Source organism: Canis lupus, chromosome 9, assembly GCF_048164855.1.
Source record: "Canis lupus baileyi chromosome 9, mCanLup2.hap1, whole genome shotgun sequence".
Taxonomy (NCBI): Eukaryota; Metazoa; Chordata; class Mammalia; order Carnivora; family Canidae; genus Canis; species Canis lupus.
The window spans coordinates 6,258,835-6,280,070 of record NC_132846.1 but is presented as its reverse complement, the minus strand read 5'-3'; the positions used below and the strand labels follow the sequence as shown (position 1 = coordinate 6,280,070).

The 21,236-nt window shown below is 42.0% G+C and overlaps 1 protein-coding gene across 13 annotated transcripts in view; it reads left to right on the top strand.

Moving 5' to 3' along the window:
• STXBP6 (syntaxin binding protein 6) overlaps positions 1-21,236 on the top strand; it is a 239,641-nt gene that overhangs the window by 85,310 nt on the left and 133,095 nt on the right. The window lies entirely within an intron of this gene.

The window sequence follows — 21,236 nt, the reverse complement described above, 5'->3', positions numbered from 1 at the left end:
TTTAGACCAGTAGTTCAAGAGCATAACATACAAATAGGCATATACTAGCAGTTAATATTCATAAATTTTTTATTGAGAGGATGCATAGTCAAGATGGTCGGAAAATTCCCTAGCTAGAGTCCTGGGGGTTGGAAACCTTTGCTACAGTAATAATAACTTCTCACCAAGGAACTGCAATCTGTTTTAAAATCTCTGGCTTTTAGAGGTGGTTGCCCAAAGTAGTGAGCATATAAACTGCCCTTTTTTAAAAAAAGATTTTATTTATTTATTCATGAGAGACACACAGAGAGAGAGAGAGAGGCAAAGACACAGGCAGAGGGAGAAGCAAGCTCCATGCAGGGAGCCCGATGTGGGACTCAATCCCAAGACTCTGGGATCACACCCTGGGCCAAAGGCAGGTACCAAACCGCTGAGCCACCCAGGGATCCCTAAACTGCCCTTTGGAATCAACCTCAGCCCACACTCCCTGCCCACCAACCCACCCCTAGTGATTCCATGGCTTTCTTCAAGGTAGAGAGCCAGCCAGCTGCTATGTGAACTAAATGTCCTAACAGGCAAGAGGCCTGTCACAGTGCTTATTAGCACTTGGTAGTTGCAAGTGATGGCTATCCTTTCAGAACCTGAAATCCAGTTGAAACAGTTATTTGTTTCAGTTTTAATATTATGTTTGATTTGGACTGGACTTGCTTTTAGTCCAGTCTTGCTATTATAAGATCAGGACTGGTTTATTTAGTTCTGAAGCTTCTTGGCCTTTTGTACTGTTTAAAACAGGGAAACTTACACTTCCTTTCTGGACCTAACATTTATTGATTCATCCAGGGAAGCCTTATTCTTTGCTGATACAGCAAAGTCCCTTGTTCCCCTGTGAGTAATTCTATTGGAGCTAGTGCATTTCCTTTTTTATTTTTATTTTTTTGTACATAAGTATTTTTCTTTGTCAGTGGTTATATTTCATATGTAAGAGTTGTATAGACCATTTACTTATAGCCCAGCTATGCCAACCCTCTTTGGGAATGAAATTTTTTGAACTAAAATTCAAACACTCTACTAGGTCTACAAAAACCTTCCAATGTGCCATGTCTTACATAAAGATAAACATATCACAATACCCCTTTTCCATGGAATTTGGAATGATTAAAAAAGATCACTTGTATTCAGAAATAACCTAGCCCTGAGATTGGACTTGTTTTCTGTATGTGTTTCAGAGATTATCTTTACCCCTCTCTGTATTGCTCCTCACTTCATGTGTCCTATTAACTACTATTAGGTACTAATCTGCCTTTGGTCTCTTGCAACCCATCTGGCCACTGTTCCCTCACTCTGAAATCACTTTCTCTTCTTCCACCAACACAATTAAAAATAGTTCCTCCAGAGTGACTGATCTGTTAGGAGAGAAATAATATTGTTTACAAAAACTTTTAAAGACTGGTATATAATTTGAATACCTTCCCTGAGGGCATTTGTATTTGCAGAAAGTGGCATCCCCTCTAAAGCTAATGGTAGTGGTGATAGTAACACTGGGAGCATTTATTGAACAACTATTACCACACATTATATACCATCTCAGAGCATTGTATGAGAGGTTGATACACTGTGATAAATGATAAATATCTGGTCATCCTGTTTTAATCATTACTCTATAGTGCTTATTTCTTTATGTATCGGTTGGAAGCACTCATTTATTCAGCGTTGATACTTAAGAACTCTTGCTTGGAAACTTTTTGTATGGTGACAGTTCTTACCTTGGATTTTAGAGGTCAGCCTATTAAATGGACTTTGGGTTCTCTTAATTTGGCTGCTTTTGGTTTTTACGTTTTAACAGTGTTAGAGAAAAAATGCCACTTGGCACTAAGGATACTTGCATCACTTATTTTCATAAATCAACTTACTAACCAAGAGCACTTTGGATCACAAATGCCTCCTTCAGTTTCAAAAAGTGTGTTTGTGGTGTTTTCTTAAATCACTGTTAGCCAGCCTTCCGGAGAAAATTCACTGGCTTTAAGACTGTGACATGATAGGAATCTTATTGCCAAGATTTTTCTTCAGAATATTTCAAACTCACTTCCTTCCAAAATCTAATTTTATTTTGAGCTACAGTACAACTCTGTGAATGTTGAAGTCAGAGGAAAAAAAGGCATCTTTTTCCTCATAAAATGAGTTCTTTGAGGTCTGGACTGGAAATCTGCAGGTCACAAGCAAGGGAAGAGCTTTGCAGAAATGAGTTTAAATTTCCCTGTGACCAGTTTGATTTTTGCCTAGAGGTAAGTATATGATGGTAGTCCTTGAAGTCTTTTGAGGATACGGCACTTGGCATTATACAATGTAGTCAGTGTCATAAATACCTTGGTCTGTGCAGTCTTAAACATGAGATTTGGATTGGAATGATTTACTTAGATTGGTGAGTTGGATTACTCTAATTTTAGCCTAATCTCATGAGCCCAATTAGAACTTTCAGGTTCTGCTTTTATGAGAGATGCTTTGGAGAGCACCCATCATTTTCCTAAATATCTAATGGGTCTTGAGAAGATAGAGTTCTGGGACACCTGGGTGGCTCAATGGTTGAGTGTCTGCCTTTGGCCCAGGGTGTGATCCCTGGGATCCGGGATTGAGTCCCACATTGGGCTCTTTGCAGGGGCCCTGCTTCTCCCTCTGCCTGTGTCTCTGCGTCTCTCTCTCTCTCTCTCTCTCTCTCTCTCTCAGTGTCTCTCATGAATAAATAAAATCTCTAAAAATAAAAAAAAAGAAGATGAGAGTTGTGTGTGTGTGCTGACAAGTCAGGTATACCGTATTGGTGAGAAGTTGCAAAGGCCCATCTGATATGAGGCTCTCTTTGGTCATACGTAGAATAACAACTAGGGAAAACCTAGGCCCAGAAATGGCTAATCAAGTGATAGTTCTATGTGCATAATCTGGGTGTCTTCCATTTCCAGGATCAAAGTGATCAGAAGTAACTCAGCATAAGGGCAGAGGCTTTGGAGACAGAAAAAAAAAAATGTGGATTTGAATCTGGGTTCCACTGACTAGGTATAGGAGCTATGTAAACTGGAGAGAACCACTTGGCCTTTCTGAGCGTCCATCTTTACTTATGCCAAATGGCGATTACAAATATTTGTCTTGGAGGACTGGACTGAAAAATTATGTGAGAAGACATACATAAACAGCCTTGCTTGGCCCCAGAATACAATGAAGGCTTAATAAATGTTAGTTTCCTCATCATCCTCATCTGACATTTGAAAGCCACCTTCTGTTGGTGATAAGGAGTGAGAGTCATCAGTCATGTGACAGACACTGAACTGGAAGAGGCAAGAAAGCAACTGGTGACTTTCAAACAGAGATTGAAATTTTCAGGAGGGGCCAAAGATGGTTTCTAATCCAGGGAGCTCGACACGTATTGGGAGCCCGATTACAAGTTTTATCACTGCCATGTTGGCTTTTATGAAATTATACTTTCTGAAGACAGGAGAGTACCCATCTTTTCTGAAGAGCAAAGGAGCAACAAGCTAATAGAGTTTCAGTTGAAAGCCAGAAGGCTGGATACTTAACGTCACTAAATACACTGAGAGGTTTTGGTGTGGAGAGCAGGACTGGCGTCAGACGCAGCACCCTTTGGATCTCAGCCACGTCTCTTTCTAGCTGTAGCCGTGGAATGTAGCTACCCTCCATGAACCACGTTGCCCACCTACACCCCGGGGACAACTCATACCTCATGGGCTTGGTGTGGCAAATAAACAAAGCCACCCGTAAGGAGCCTGGCACACCATAGGCCTCTGAATGCTGGTTGCCAGTTAAGCGCAGAGCTCTGTGTATGGGGAGGGGGAGGAAGATCATGTGAAGTGCAGCTCCATCCTCAATTGCTTAAGAGCCCTGAGAATATACTGAATGCGTAAGCAGTGGTACATGCCCGGGAAGAACACAGCGGGAACCACACGTGACTGCTTTATGGCTGTGTTACCTGGTGATACCCGAAGTGCCACGGCCCTGACCTCAGCATGAGTGCTGGACGTGGTAAGAGCTGAGTTCCAGTAGTTTGTTTTGAAGGCATGGTTGATCAGTGTATTATAAAAACAAAGCACACGAACATTCGCCTGGTTGTTAGTGAGAGAGTATGTTTTGTTTTTAAGCTGATGTCCTGTGACTTTTATTTTCTTCTCAAAGTGTCTTTGTTTGTTTGGAGAGCCTCAGACTCCAGTAGGCAGCAGGCAGCTTCTGCAGGTCTGTACCCAGGGCTGCCTTTAAGCTATGCACCCAGTCCCCAAAGAGCTTGGATTCCCCACCATCTGATAACACACTTTGAGGATTTAAAAGAAACTTCTAAAAACCAATTTCTGGTTTATCATTTTATTTTCTCCATGTTCATTTTTATGCAAACTAATGCCATTCACTTGGATTTTCTTCCACCATTAAATGCTGTAAGAGCCAAATCTTTCATCTGGGGCCTTAGTCTGTAGCATTTTACCTGTATCCCTCACTAGGTGTCTGTCCCTTCATCCCCCTGATAGGGGAGAAGCCCTCCACCACCAGTGGGCCAGCTTCTGTAACTTGGTCATGAACTCCTTACTGAGGTCTATTTTTTTCTCTGTAACTCTTTTCTTCTCTATAGTGATTTGTTTTTCTTCATTACATGGACCCACATGACCAGATACCTAGTAGGCAATGTCTTCTTCGTGTTCAATTACCCATTATTTGCCAGCTGGAAATTAAAGTCTCTCGTGCTTTTGGATATACAGGGGATCAGCAGCCAGTAGCTGCATAATACAGTGGGGAAAAGAGCTCGGGCTTTGGGGTGAGACAGATTTGGGTTTGAATCTTGCACTGATACCAGCTGTGTGATCTCAGGTAGATTATTTCCCCTCTGTGCCTCGGTTTGCTCAGCAGTAGGGCTGAGTGGTGTGGCTGTAAAGTCTAGAGATAATATGCATCAAGTGCCCAGCTGATTTCCTAGCACAGACTAGGAGTGGAAGCTGCTGATTCTGTGGTTGTCATCTCCTGCTTGTTCACCCTATTGGTTTAGAGCCCTGGAGCTGTCTCTGTGGAGACGAGCTTGCTCAAAGAAGCAGGGCCAGACCTGCTGGCTGAGGTGTACTGTGCCTTAGCACCATCCCTTCCTCACCATAGCCACCAACTGCTCACCAGAGATCTGATGCTCATGTTGCTTCCACTGAAGGCTAGGACTCCAACTTCACTTTGCCACTTGGGTTTGAATGTCCCTAGTCATTCCTGGTGATGAGAGTTCCATGCTACCAGTTTACTCTGTAGTCATGCCCAAAGTGGCCAGGGCACCAACATTCCAACCTGTTCGTCCTTAGCAGCAAAGGAGGCAACCAGGACCGGAGGGGCCAGATCAGAAAAAGATGATCAACCTGAAGCCTTTTCCTTCCACCAGTGTGGTGAAGATGAAGAGCTATCATAGGTTGAATGGCTGTTGTGGAAGCTGGAGCAGAAGAATTTGGATGCATAGCTTGTGGAAGCTTTGGCATCAGACTTGGGACTCGTTGGTCAGGTGGGACGGTGACCTCAAGGAGGTTGATCACTTTAACATCTATCTACAAGGCACCTCTCTAAGGATATTACCCTCCCTTTCTATCACGTTCAGCATAATTTCTGTAGACCAGTAGCTGAGCATGAAAGATCTTTCAGATGGAAACAACAATACAAATAACCAACATTAATTGAACACTTATTATATGCCAGTTACTGGACTAACCAGCTTTCATGTATCATCTCATTAAATCCATTTCTACTAATCCTCCCAGAGAGGCATGGGTGCAGACTAACCCCTTTCCTCAGATGAGGAAAGGAGTTCAGGGCTTTCACTAACTAGCCTAATGTCACAGGACCGCTAAATCCTGTAGCAGGGATTCAAACCTGGTCCGTAAGTGTCCAGAGCCTGAACACTTAACCTCTGTGCATGGACAGAAGGGCTTCCTAAACCCACTTCTTTCTGTGTCAAGACATCACAGTCCTCAGAGAATATTTCTCTGTCACCAGAAGCTAAGGGGACATTACTGATCATTTATTTTAGCACTACTGTTATGTTGCCTTTTAGCAACCTGACTATAGGAGAGATGACCCATATTCTCCCTGGTGGTAGATTGCAGTGGGAACCAGACACCATTGGCTTCTCACCATCTATGTCTTGTGTCTGCCCGTTCCATATCTGTGGTCACAGCAGGGTCAGCACACATGCAGGTCATCATGCCCCTTTCACTTAGCAAAAGGCAGTGCTGAGAAAGGTAGACACAAGGGTTTCTTTGTAGAGAGGGGAGTGTTTGCTTCATATATACCAGCAGATAATGCTGTCCTGTCTGTTCCCCAGAGCTCCAGCTGCACTGCCACAAGGGAAGTTTTGCTGTTTCTTATTAAACGTGTGAGCCTTCTCTTCCCCTGCAGCCTACTCTCTCCCTCCATCGTGCAGAGCAGTTTAGGATTTCTCCAGCCACTACCATCCCACCTTGCATAACCAAACCCATTTTAAGACAAAATCAAAAGAAAGCAACCGTACTCACTAGAACTAACCCTCCTTAGAATAACTTCATATCCCGTTATCACCTTAGTTAAGAAGCTGGAATAATCTTTCTGGCCTAGGTTTCATAACCCCTCACACACATGCCAGAGATGATAGGTGGACCTGTTTTCCATAGAAAAGTGCTGGTCACTTTCATCTCTGATGGTGGATGACCAGCTCCCTGTCCCCTTTCTTCTTGTGAGTTGTCAGCGCTCCCAAGGGCTGTCAGCCCACCCTGGGAGCTCACTCTCCTTCCACCTCCCCCCTACTGCCACTCCCACCCCTTCTAGGAACAGGAAGTAATACTTATTACTCCACATCTGTATGCCCTTAGCCTTTTCTATGTCCATTTTGAAGAAGATGCTGACCTCTTCTATCAGCAACTCTAAGCCTTATGGTATCCACTGAGCTCAAGTTAAGTTTGATTCATCCATTCAGTAAATATTTATTGAGATCTTACCTGGACAAAAATAAACATAACTGCTTTTATGGCATTTAGATGGGGGAGAGAGCCATAAATTAAAGAATCATCTATAAAATACTGAATTGATTTCTCTGGAGGAGAGAGCAGAGCTTAATGTCTTCAGTAGGAAGTGAGTGAGAAACTCAGATGTGCTGGCTGGAGAAGAGTTTACTAGACATGTTGGGAAGAGGGTGAGAACAAGACCTACAGGCAAATACTGTTCCCTGGGGCAGAGGGGAGCAGACCAACTTGAGAAACAGAAAGTCCATGTGACTATAGCACAACAAACATAGGAGAATGAGGGGCATTGGGATAGGCCCAAAGATAGGTCCATATCCTCATGCCAGGAACCTGTGCATTTTACCTTATTTGGAAAAAGAGTCTTTGAAGATGGAATTAAATTAACCATTTTGAGATGAGATTACCCTGGATTATCCTGGTGGGGCTTAAATAGCATCACATGTGTCTTTATAAGAGCAGCAGAGGGAGATCAGATGCACAGAGGAGAAGACTCTGTGAAGACAGAGGCAGAGGGATGCCTGGGTGGCTCAGCAGTTGAGCATCTGCCTTGGGCTCAGATTGTGATCCCAGGGTCCTGGGATCAACTCCCCCATAGGGTTCCCTGCAGGGAGCCTGCTTCTCCCTCTGCCTGTGTCTCTGTCTCTCTCTCTGTGTTTCTCATGAATAAATAGATAAATTCTTAAAAAAAAAAAAAAATAAGAGAGAGAGAGACAGGCAGAGATTAGGTGATATGGCCACAGGTCAAGTAGTGTTGACAGCCATCAGGAGCCAGAAGAGGCAAGGAACAAATTTTCCTCAAGGGGGCCACCTGAGTGGCTCAATGGTTTAGTACCTGCCTTCCGCCTAGGGTGTGATCCTGGAGTGCCAGGGTCGAGTTCCACATCAGGCTCCCTGCATGGGGCCTGCTTCTCCCTTCGCCTGTGTCTCTGCCTCCTCTCTCTCTCTCTCTCTCTCTCTCTCTCTCTCTCATGAATAAACCAATTTTTTTAAATCTTAAAAAAAATAAAATAGAAAGATTTTTTTCCCAAGAGCCTCTTGCAGGAGCATGGCCCACTGATGTAGTGGTTTTGGACTTCTGGCCTCCAGAATTATGAGAAAATAGACTTAGGTTGTTTTAAGCTCTCCAGTTTGTGGTAATTTGTTACAACAGCCACAAGCCATTTCTTTCTAACATTACTAGTACTCGGGATTTTTGAGATTGAGAGAAGGCCCATTCCTTTACACACAAAGGAATGCTATAAGAGGTACAGAAGACATTATTCTTATCTTGATGCTGTCAGAAATTTAATAGAAATCAGGCTGGAACCTGTTTGTATATTGAACACTTTACATATGCTCACAAATGTATGAAGAAATGAAGTATGTTTGGGGATATCTTTTTACTCTTAGAAGCCTCATAATGTAGCTCCCTCCTCTGAGCTGGAATGCCCTATGGTCACATCTTTTCTGGTTTTGCTGGTTGAACAAAATATGTTGAGAGCATTTAAGCAAACCAAGGGGGAAAATAGACCTTTTTTGTCTATGCTAAGTTAAGGTACTTACCCGGTTCCTAATGTAAGTCTTTCCCCTCAAATAATTAATTAACTAATAAACAAACAAAATTCTTTAAAATCTTTCAACCTAGAATTTTATTCTAATGATAAAGAGAGCTTTAATTATGGGGTCAGGGTTAAATTGTCATGATTCAGAACATTAAATTCTGCTTGGAGAGCATGAATAATTACAATTTTGCCTCTTCAGAAATTCAGTTTTGTCTAGAATAACTCAAAAGGAGAAATACAAAATGATACTTGGTTTAACATCCTTCAGATTTGCATTTGGTCATACAAAATATTAGGAATGAACTTCATGGAAGTTTAGAAAAGATTTGTAGGAAAAAGTCAATACTAGTAGCAGGTACATATATGATAACTATTTTTGTGCTGAAATATATTGATTATGTGCACTTAAATATACCACTTGGTCTAAAACTAAGCTTATTTGTCTTAATGGGATTTTTCAAGTATTTATTATTTTCTAAGTTTTTTTTATGAAAAATTACAAATATGCAACAGTAGGAGAATAGTGTCGTGAGCCCCATGAACCTCTGGTCTGGTTTTAATAATTAATTAACTCACCTGGCTAGTCCTGTTGCCTTTATTTCCCATCTGCTTCCTCTCATTGAATTATTTTTATGTAAATTATCTCATTTCATTCTAAATTATTTCCGTACGTATATATTTAAAAGACACTTTTAAAAAGCACATTCAAAATACCAATATCAAAAAAAAACAATATCACAACAATAAATTCCTTAATAACATCAGATCAAGAAGTCAATGTTCAACTTTCCCAAGTGCCCCATATATGTCTATCTCTCATAAGTAAAAATTCAAATAGTGTAAAAATTTGAATGAGCTATAAAATACATATATGTAAGGTAATGTTCATTATACCTCATACATATACATATGTGTTTATGTACAGTTCTAATTAGAACCCAGATAAGGCCTAGACAGCACAATTGATTGCTAATCTCTTAATTTATATTTACATACTGAAAAGTATACAGATTGTAATATATATAGCGCAATGAATTTCCACAACAGGAACACTTCTATGTAACTAGCACTCAGTTCAACTCCAGAGAAGCTCTCATGTCCTTCCCTCAATACCCCCTTCCCCAAGGATAACCATTATTTTGATTTCTAGTGCTATGGTTTAGATTTGTCTATCTTTGAAGTTTATATAAATGGAATCGTAGAGTATGTACAATTTAGTGCTTGGCTTCTTCCTCAATATTATTTTCGAGATCGATTCACCCATGTTGTTGCATGTAGCTATAGTTTGTCATTCTGATGGAATAGGATTCTGTTGTACAAATTATACTACAATTATATTTTTGATCAACATCTGGACTTTTTTCGGGCTTTGGTTATTACAAATAGTGCTGCCAGGAGCATTTTTGTACATATCTTTTGGTGACTATACCTACATATTGCTGTTAGGTATATACCAAGGTCAAAGAGAATGTATCTCTTCAGCTAATTAGTGTATAACATCAAACAGATTTCTGAGAGGTAGTACTTATTTACATTTTCACCAGTAATGTATAGAGTGCCAAGTGCTTCACACATGTGGTCACTATTAATTGTAAATAACTTAGTGGGCAGGGAGTGTTGCTGAATGAATTTTTGTGGTTGAGAGTTGATGGGCATTAGAAATCCATTTCTTCTAGATCTTCTATTGAGAGTTTAGAAAACATAATGCCATTTATCAATCTGAAATTTTAAGGAAATAGATTTTGGCCAGAGTAAAGAAAATTTTTCTCATCCATTGTACATCTGAGAAATATTTTCCATTTGTAAAGTATCTAATGCTCTGTTCATAAACATCTTATGTGTGTGGATATCTCTCTTACTGTGATGAATACAGAAAATTATTTGCCATGATTCCCTTGGGAAGAACTCTTAAAAATCTGGAGCAGTAAGGTTAAGATGCTGTCAGTCTGTTTTTTCAAAGCTGGATGGCTCAGTGGTTGAGCATCTGCCTTTGGCTCAGGTCGTGATCCCAGGGTCCTTGGGATTGAGTCCCGCATCAGGCTCCCCGCAGGGAGCCTGCTTCTCCCTCTGCCTGTCTCTTCCTCTCTCTCTGTGTCTCTCATGAATAAATAAATAAAACCTTAAAAAAAAAAAAGCTAACTGATGCTTAACCCGAGTACCCACTTCCCATCTTTTTAGTTGTCTGTTAGTCTTCTGTGGAATCTTCTTTGGCTTCTGCATTTCTCTGAAACTATGAAGATTAGAGACAACTTTAAACCTGGAAGAGATACAAACTACTCAGCTTAGAGCAAAAGCCTACCTTCTGGCTCATACATTTTATACTTCAATGAGCATTTTTAAGTAGAAGCTATTAAATGTCATATAATGGCATTGTATGGTAAGGTGTCCAGCTGTAACCAGCTTTTGCCTGTAGCTAAAATATGTTCCCTCTAATGCTTACTCTATGCTCTTTCCTTTTGAATTTATCCACATTCAAATAGATTCATTCTTTTTCCCTAGTAACTACTTTTTGTTTTTTCCTCATCTTTCCAGTTGCTTTCTATGCTCTCCTTCCCCACTTATGTCATCAGCTCTGGACACAATATCAAGACACACCCTGAGGTGGCAGGAAGAAGTTAGGATCAATTTTAGGATGACTACTACATCTTATTGTCCACTCTCTCCTGTAGAATACATTTCTGTAACATAGGACAGACCCATCTCCTTCAGGACTTGGAAGTCTGTGTGATGTTTTTGAGTAATAACCCAATCGTGTTCACTCCGTCTTAATTGTTATGTATGAGGGACTCAACAACATTGTTTTTTTATTACATCTAGAGGCAGGGCGTTCTTTCTCCCTCTATAATCTTGTATTAATTTCTGAAAGTCTTGTTGAGGATATGCTCTATACCTCATTGGTTTCTGGTTAACCCAGAAGAGCCCCTACTGAGGTGACAACGAAAGAGGAGAAACTAAGCATCCTTAGAGATGCTATCTAGGTGCTGATGATCAGAAGACAGTCCTCACTTGGTCACTTGTTTTTTTTCTATTTGAAGAGAATTCACTAAGCTCAGAAAAATCAACCATGTTGGAATAATGTCCAGTGGTCCATCTTGGGGGCAGTAACAGAGTCTGTTACTGAATATGAGATGCTTCAGTGCCACAGGGCTTCTGAGTGCCTGCCCCACAGCCTGAGCTGCGGGCACTTCCCAGAGAGTCTTTGTGTAAAACATCTGATCCCCAGACTTTGAGAAGTAGGTGCAAAGTTTCTTTAAAGCACATAACATCCAGGCTTGCCATAATCTTTCTAGTTCCCCTCAGAGATTCTTTGGGTGCAGGTGCAGGGCCACACTATCACTTAGGAGTCTCAACAAAGCCTACCTTTTTATCTTGCCCTACCATGGGTTCAAAAATGGATCTTCACAAATATTAGGGCTTTTCAAAGTGTGAGTCCTTTTCAAACATTTCTGAGATCTGACTGTCTTTCTCAGTCCCACTTTCAGGGATGAGATGCTTTGTGCCTTCTGTGTAAGACCAGGGCAAAGCATAGTGAATCTGGAGACTTATTTTTCGTATTAAACTGTTTGTTTTCGTTTGGAAAGTTGTACGAAGCTCTTAGCCACTAGTGAAAATCTGAGTGATCTTTTGGAAGGCAGAAATCAATCTGTGTACAAATATGAGCTTATAAAACAAGATAGTATCTCTGAGGGTGGATCCTTATAAATCAAACGTGCATTTTGAGGAGTGGCATGTGAGACGAAAGTATTCCCTTTCAAGAAGCCTGTTTGGAGGTATTGATATCATCCTCTGACTGGGCAGTGCGTGTGCATCTAGACCTTTTTTGGGTCATTAAACTTTAGCTATAATATACATTCTTATCCAGTCACTGCCTATTTACTATTATGGTCAACAGCCACTCCCAAGTCTTCATAGTTAGTTTCCACACCCCCTCCTCCCGCCTTGTGTGCAGAATTTTTAGTGTCTAAGAATGGAAGTTTTGTTTGTGGAAACATCTCTGTTTTGTGTAGCTGGTGTGTGACTGTATTCTTCCTCTCATTCCCAGCTTCTTCCCACTGTAGTTGGCAGTGACTTTTCTTGTTGTATGTCATTATTGGGCATGTGCACACTGTGCTCCTTGGCATTTTATTGGAATCGTTCTGGGTTTTCTCATTTACTTCTCCATCACTGTTTCTGTCACTGTGTCATGCTCCTCAGTCCCAATTTTCTTCAAAGACCCATCTTTGGGGTCTTTCCCATCAAGGGAATCTGTGTTCCCTTCTGTGAGCTCTTGCCCTCATGGATGTCACTACTGTCTAAGCATAGCTACAGCTTCTTGTTTAAACTAGTTTGGTCCCAGAGAGTCCGAGAATGGTGAATTATTTTGCTTTCCCTTTACATGTGGAGATCTGCAATATTACTACTGCTTTCTCCTTTTTTACTTCAGAAAACCTGTTTTACCTTATTATTCAAGGTTTGATTATTTGGGGGAGACTTTTACTAATAGATGGGGCCACTTCTGATATTAATAAGTACTTGAATTTGATAGTAGTCTGCTATGACTTTTGTGTTCTTGTAGGTCGTTACTTCTGAGCAATTTCTCAGTCATTCATATTGTTTTCCATAAAGCACTGGAGGGGGCTGTCCCAGGGGAAAACAGATGGAGGAGAAGAGGAAGGTGATCTAGAGGGGAATAAAAAAAGAGAGAACTCAAGAAGATGACTGAGATTTTATGAGAAGAGGACCATCAGTGTTGATGACAGGAGGGTTTTAGGAAACAAGGAGGAGGTATTTATTTATTTATTTATTTATTATTTATTTATTTATTTATTGGAGGTATTTATAAAAATAGGAGAGGAGCACCTGTGTGGCTCAGTGGTTGAGCATCTGCCTCTGCTCAGGGTGTGACCTGGGATTGAGTCATACATTGGGCTCCCCACAGAGAGCCTGCTTCTCCCTCTGCCTATATCTCTGCCTCTCTGTGTGTGTCTTTCATTAATAAATAAGTAAAATCTTTAAAAAAAAAAAAAAGAGTAAACGAAGGAAAAGCTAGGATAGGACAGTAATGGATGTGTGTTTACATTTCCTGCATGAAGTGTTCATATGCCCAGCATAGTGATAAGAGCCCTGGATGAGAGACCCTGGTTTACAACTCTTCAGAGCCTTGGACAGGATCCCAAAGCTCCTTCTAGTTCCAGCATCTCCAGCTTAGCTTTGACCATGATAAAATGCCCAGGGCATTGCCATCCACTCAAGGCCCCCTCTGTTGTTCGCTGGGGAAAACGATGGGCTTCCAAGAAAACGCTCTCCCATGTTCTGAAGCACTCCCCACACATACCTGTGCATGGCTGATGGTATGCGGGCTCTGCCACCATGATACGTTTAAAAATAACTTTAATAAATAACTTTAATGACCCTTGCGTGGCTCAGTGGTTGAGCATCTGCCTTCAGCCCAGGGTGTGATCCTGGGGTCCTGGGATCGAGTCTGACATTGTGCTCCCTGCATGGAGCCTGCTTCTCCCTCTGCCTGTGTCTCTGCCTCTCTCTGTGTCTCTCATGAATAAATATAAATAAAAAATCTTTTAAAAAGATAACTTTAATTAGAACTTTATCCTCAGAAGTTTTAAAGCAAGAGGAATAAAAGCTGTGTTTTTCTGCTTCCACTTGCCCACCCTGGTCAGAGATGGTCGTTTGTTTGCTGCTCTAGATGGTGGTCAGCATGGCTAAGTGTGGGGAAGTGTTGAGACTCTCTGTGTGATGGCCGGACTACATGGGGCTCCTCCCAGTTTTGCTGTTACTTATCTTCGAATACATAAAACATGAATTGTCAAGTTGCTTTCATTCAGTAGTTCCTTGAATTAACAACTTTTTTTTGTTGCACCCTCTGGACCTCTACTTGGGAAAGAAGCTATATTTGACTAGCCAAAGAAAGATGGAGAAAGGAAGGGGGGAATAAAGCCCTAATTTCCATTTAGAATTTGTTTGGAGAGAAAATGAAGCATTTAAGAAATTCAGTTTGCTTAATACAAAAAAAAAAAAAATAGCCAATGAATTTCAGTGAGGATATCAACAAGTATTCTGAATCTGCAAATTACACATTTTTTAAGCTAAGAAAATATGTGTGCATTACAATTCCTGGTACTTGAAAGTCAAAGCTAGAGCACCTGCTATTCAGAACTTTTAGTTAGTTGTTAAAAGGTCAAGATATAGGCATACTAACCAGTGAAACCAATTTGTATTCCTTTCTGAATATAATAATCCAATTATATAGCAATACATTTTATTAAATATACTCAACTGAGGAGTTGAGTATATTTAAGAAAGACTGGTTTTATTATCCAGAGCAATTAAGTTTTAAATGCCCTCCTTTACTTACAGAACTAAACCTAGCAGTTTTTTTGAGTTTATCTTTTAAGTAAAGAATGTAGAATTTAGGGGATCCCTGGGTGGCACAGCGGTTTGGCGCCTGCCTTTGGCCCAGGGCACGATCCTGGAGACCCGGGATCGAGTCCCACGTCAGGCTCCCGGTGCATGGAGCCTGCTTCTCCCTCTGCCTGTGTCTCTGCCTCTCTCTCTCTGTGTGTGACTATCATAAATAAATCAAAATTTAAAAAAAAAGACTGTAGAATTTAATTACTAAATGTCATAAGGAGCATAAAACTGAAAGACATAAAAATGTGAGGTTTTGAGGGGGCGCCTCAGTGGCTCAGTCAGTTCAGTGTCTGACTCTTGATTTCAGCTCAGGTTATGATCTCAGAGTCCTGTGACTGAATCCACATCAGGCTCTGTACTGGGCATGGGGCTTGCTTAAGATTCTCTCTTTCTCCCTCTTCCCTTCGCCCCCCACCCCCTCTTTAAAAAAAAAAAAAAAAGTAAGGTCTTTGATTCTGATCAGACATTCAGAATGAATCATTTATCAGGATTCTGTTCAGCCACACATAATGAAAATCCTGATAAACTATGGCTTCAAAAAATCAGGAATGCTTTTTTTTTTTTTTTTCCATAGGAATGCAGGGTGGATATTGTTGCTCCTCTGCCTCTCAGCTTTGTCTGCCTTTCCTGGCTCCAATTGCCTTGTGGTTGCAAGAGGAGTGGGCCACCTGTAGGGTGACACCTGCCTTTCCAGAAGGAAGATAGGGCAAGCCAGGAGGCACAAGGAGCAGGCCAGCTTTCTGTGAGATCTCCCAGACACCCAAGTGACTCCCAAGTGTGTTTCATTAGCCAGGACTCAGTCACGTGGCCACCGTCAGCTGTAAGAGAGGTTGAAACACAGGGCCTCCTTCCCACTTCCAAAATCAGGTTCTAGAAAGAAACGAACAGCTATGAGGTAAGCTCCTAACCTGGTTAGCAACCCCCACCAAGAGTGAGCATTCACATTTTCTGGCAGGGATTTCACCTTAAAGAGCTGATTCTGATTGACTTAAGATATTCCTCTGACCCCTCCTTACCCCTCTTTCACTTGCTTTCCGTTCTGGGCCATGCCACTTTTATCTTTCCTAGTAAGTGCTCCTCTCTGGAGTTTTCTGCTTCATAGCAATGAGTTTGAAAAGAATTCAATACACACTTAGGTATTGGTTTGTGGAGCTGGGGAGAGGCCAGGAGGGCCCAGATCACCCCATCCTCTCTCGGGGAGACGCACACCATTTGTGAGTAATTGACTTGCTCTTTCCATGCGTGGCCTTCACTGCACCACCTGCTCTCGGATCAGAAGGGGGTTGTGTTCAAAACACAACTGAATAGAAACTCCAACTGTCAGCAGTCCAAGCCTGAAAGCAGACTAACCGGTGATTTGATTCTGACCATTTCATTATGCTTGGGAGGAGCGTGAGAAAGCCTGTTGGTGGGTCTCGATGACAGCTTCCCCCACAGCAGCTCCCTCTCAGCCAGCGCGGGCCCTGGGGCTCCTTATGGCCGTGGCACCGCGCGCGGTCAGTGCCGCTGTACCCACGGGGGAGTCGCTCACACGTTCGCTGCCTCCTAGCCGCCTGCACCCCCTGGGTGTGAACATCTCCGGAGCATCTGCTGGGCTCCCCTGTGCCTACCTCCTCTGGAAGGCGAAGGCGTTGGCGAGGTACATCCAGTTACCTGTGTGCTTTGACACACAGTTGTCGTTGGAGCCCCGAGGCTCGGATGGCGCCACTGGTGTGCCCTCGGTCTCATTTCTACTTTTAATAGACCTCCACCGGCGGGCTCAGAAATGGTTCGAGGCCTATTTGAAAAGAAGTCGGTGTCAGCTTTTCCTCTGCTGACTCTCTTTTCCTCCATTTCCTTTTAGGAATTCTGTCAAAACTCCATCCCACAGTTTTATTGAGTCACTGCTCTTCACAAGTTGACCGCGTTCCGGACACCAGGTTTTCATTCCCTTTGCCCCTCAGCAGTTAGTCTGTCCACAATCTCAAGTTTCTCAAACACGGGTGAACTGAAGGAAACCCGCCAGCCAGGCCGAGTGGCCGTGGAGGAAGTTGTGCAGATGTCGGTGGCGGCAGAAGTCCTTGTACCTGTGCCTGTGGGCTCTGGCAGAAGCGTCACCTCCTTGGCTAATTTGTACCAGCCTCCGGGATGCTTTCACAGTGGTGGTCCCTGAGTTTTAAGTACATACGATGGCATTCACTCAAGCAAAAGAAGGAGCCAAGGAAAAGGAAGGATAGAGGAAGGAAAGAGCAGACACTAGGAATGTAGGTGTGGGGCGCACGAGGTGGAGGACATCTGGCCTCCCCCTGAGAAGAGACAGAGAATAGGTGACTGGGCTATATATCCATGGCAGTGAACCTTAGGTAGCTAATGGATACAGGGTCTACTCCCTCTTGGCACCAGGACCAAAGTTAAAGTTCTCCTTAGAATTAGAAACCCTTGGGCAACCCCGGTGGCTTAGCGGTTTAGCGCCGCCTTCCGCCCAGGGCGTGATCCTGGAGACCCGGGATCGAGTCCCACGTCAGGCTCCCTGCATGGAGCCTGCTTCTCCCTCTGCCTGTTTCTTTCTCTCTCAATCTCTCTCTCTCTCTCTCTCTCATAAAAATTAAAAAAAAAAAAAAGAATTAGAAACCCTTAACCCTTAATGGTTTTTGCTTATTTATTATTCACAATAACCCCCCAACTCATATATAGCCCCTCTTTCTGCCCACCCCCCCACATAACCTTCATGACCATGTCAGTTCTATTGATTAGTGTGATAAGCTTTCATATAAGTCCATATTTTTCTGTTTTATTTTTTTAAAGATTTTGTTTATTCATGAGAGACACAGAGAGAGGCAGAGACATAGGCAGAGAGAGAAGCAGGCTCCCTGTGGGGAGCCTGATACAGGACTTGATCCTAGGACCCTGGGATCACGCCCTGAGCTGAAGGTAGATGCTGAGTCACCACTGAGCCACCCAGGTGTCCCTCCATCTTTCTCTGAAGAAACATTTCCTGTTTCTTCCTGTTTCTTTCAGCCAAATTTGATGGGTCCTCTCAACTTCCCCTCACTTGCTCTCTCTCCCAGATGCCCGCTTGAGCCCCACCCCCTTGGACTGGATGCCTCTCCTCTATCCTCCCAGTCCAAGTGTCCTTGGACATCCTTATCATGGTTCTTCTCACACTGTCCCATAGTTTATGTTTGCTCGTCTTCTCTCCTACTGGATGGCAGGACACTGAGGTCAGTGGCCGTATGTTATTTGGCTCCATAAACAATGCCTGACATGGAGTCCGAAACAATGGAGTTGCTCAGTACTGTTAGCTGAATGAATAGATAAAACCAAAAGAAACTGGCTCTGTTGGCAGATTTTGTAGCTGCATTTTTTCATCTCTCCAATTGACATAGTAGACCCCACTTGCCAAGTCCCCATGTAATGATTTAGTTTGAAGTTCTGCCTAGGGGAGGGGGAAGTTGCTGTGGCAAGAGAGAGGAAGATTGATTTCAGAAAAGGTCTGCATGCCGGTCAACAAGTCTCTGACATGCACCAGCATAAAAATAGACTTGCGGTTCTTACCAGTGTGCAGTCAGCCTGCTTACTGAAAGGTCAAAAAAGAGGCTCCCAGCACCAAGCCAGCAAAGCAATAATGAAAAGCAGCTGATGATAGATTCAAGATATAGGGAAGATGAACAACATCTTCGCTGCAGACTCTACATATACTTCACGGATCTCTCAGCCGTGGAACCACCTTCTGGCTGAATGCTTTCCATATGAGTGCCGATGTCACATGGCCACAAGTCTGTGCTGTAATTTGTTTGCCTGGTCCCCTTCAGTGCCGTTTTTTCCACTACGGTCACCCGTGCCTACATGAAGGATAAGAGTCTGGGGACTCAAACCATCCTTCTCCAGTTCTTCTAAACACCAGATCTTATACTGGGAACCATCCTGCTAAATGTCACCCTTTGTATCCCACCTGGGTAGGGGTTGCTGTAGGTACCAATTGGCCAGACAGGTAGGTCACATGCCAAAGTTAAGCTATAGGGTTTCCATTTTTCTCTCAGCCTTATAAAAACATGGTTATATCAGATATTTCAAAAAGAGAACAATATTTGGAGATTAGAGTGCAGGAGGTCAGTAATGATAAGGCTTTTTTAGATACTGGACAAATAGGCAAAGAACCCTACTTTCTGAAGAATGTGGATAGAGCCTCAATTTCCTGTATTTTATGAAGGCCTAGAGATGTGTTGTCTAGTACAGCAACCACTATGTCTATATATGGAACACATGTCCTTAAAATTAATCCCAATTAAGTTGTGTGGTAAGTCTAAAATATACACCAGATTTTGAAGTTTTAGTATAAAAAAATGTAAACTAACTCAACCTTTTTATATTTATTACAGGTTGGGATCACTAAAATATGTTATTAATATCATCTAGGGTTTTTTTTTTCTTTTTAAACTAGCTCTTAGAAAATGAGTGTTGTCTACATTTTATTTCTGCTGGATAACACTGGCCTGGTATTGCAGCATCTTGATGGAGTAAACATGCAATATACATTGTAAGAATTCAGTGACACATCTTGATGGCTTTGACTTAACGATAATTTTCATATCTCAGGTTAACCCAACAAAGGTGTAACTACAAGGATAGATATGCTTGCTTTGTGTAACCTCTTCTAATTGAACCTTTTGCTAAAATCTTTCATTTATCTTTGTTGTTTCCAGAGGAACTCCTTGCCTTTCAGTTGCCTGAGTTGAGCATCTAGAGTTGGAACCAAGACTTCTCAAACTAGAATCGAAGTCAGGAAGATACTCAGGCACCAAGGGCCAGAATTACATTTGTCCATAGGGTCTGCTAGTGCTGAATCTCTGTTACCTTGGCCACCGGGTCACTACAAGGGAATGTAAATATTACTAGATATATGCAGCAAAACATGTTGATATTTAGCTCAGTCTAAACCACTGTACCTTTTTAGACAAAGGCAAATAAGTGCAACATGGTTAATTTCTTTTCACATAATGTTGAGGTATAATTAAATGTATGCTTTTCACTCCGTTGCACTGACATTTTTCCCCCCCAATTCTGGGTATATGGCACTTTCTAGCTGCCTGGAGCTGACCACTTAAGTGCTCTTTTTCCACCAACATGGCTCATTTGAGCATGTTAAACAAGTGTTTAGCGTGAAAACGGGGCTAGACAATGTCTGAAACCAGCAAGTGACCTCTCTACTAAGAACATGTGGCCAGTGACAATAGGACTTCATGTTTAGGGGCCTTGTGAAAGTTTTTGGGTGTGGGTCACCATGAAGATGCTTTTTGCTATTTCCAAGAAGGCCAGGAGAAGTCATTGTCCCCATTAGAAGCAAATAAATATTTAAAAATTCATTGCCATTCCTTATAATGCAGTTTGACATTTGTATAATGAGCTAACATTGTATTTTTAAATTATTGTTTTCTTATTAAAATTTGAGAATAACTTGGAATCTGGAAAGAGATTTGGTGTAGATACTGATTTTTACATGCCTTATAAATGATTGGAGGAACAGTAAGTATCTGACATAAAACAAATGAGATGTTGGGGTGAGGTGTTATTTTTTTAGCAGGGATAAAGTAAGAATCGTAGCTAAATGTTATATATAAAATCATCAGAGAAGAGAGAAGTGGAATGTTTTGAAAACCTATATCTTACATGACTGAGTTAGCTGTTACACACATACTAGGAGGTGAGCGAGCCTCAGCTTAGGTGGGCAGGATACAGCCTCTAACGTAGCAGTTCTTCTGCAGCTTACCTGTCTACACATATAGTTAATATTACTCTTGTATTTTTTTTAAAAAGGGCGTGAGATTGCCAAGCATATTGTTTTCAGTTCAAATAGCCAAATACAAGTATCTTGTCCTTTCTCCTACATAAAGTTTTATGTGATTTCCATTGTCTTATACAATGTGTGCACCATGGTAAAATTAATTGTATTCTTCCCCACATAAAGCCAGGCAAAATTTTTGTGTATAATTTTGTACCTATTTAACACATTACTGCATTTGTAAAGTATTAAGTGACTTCTGTTTGGCAGTTCTAAAATGTCTCCCATCCATAAAGTCCAGAATACTGGGAGCAGAATGCTTGCCAAAATCTCTGAAAACCGGGATCCCTGGGTGGCGCAGCGGTTTGGCGCCTGCCTTTGGCCCAGGGCGCGATCCTGGAGACCCCGGATCGAATCCCACGTCAGGCTCCCGGTGCATGGAGCCTGCTTCTCCCTCTGCCTATGTCTCTGCCTCTCTCTCTCTCTCTCTCTCTATGTGACTATCATAAATAAATAAAATAAAAAAAAAAAAATTAAAAA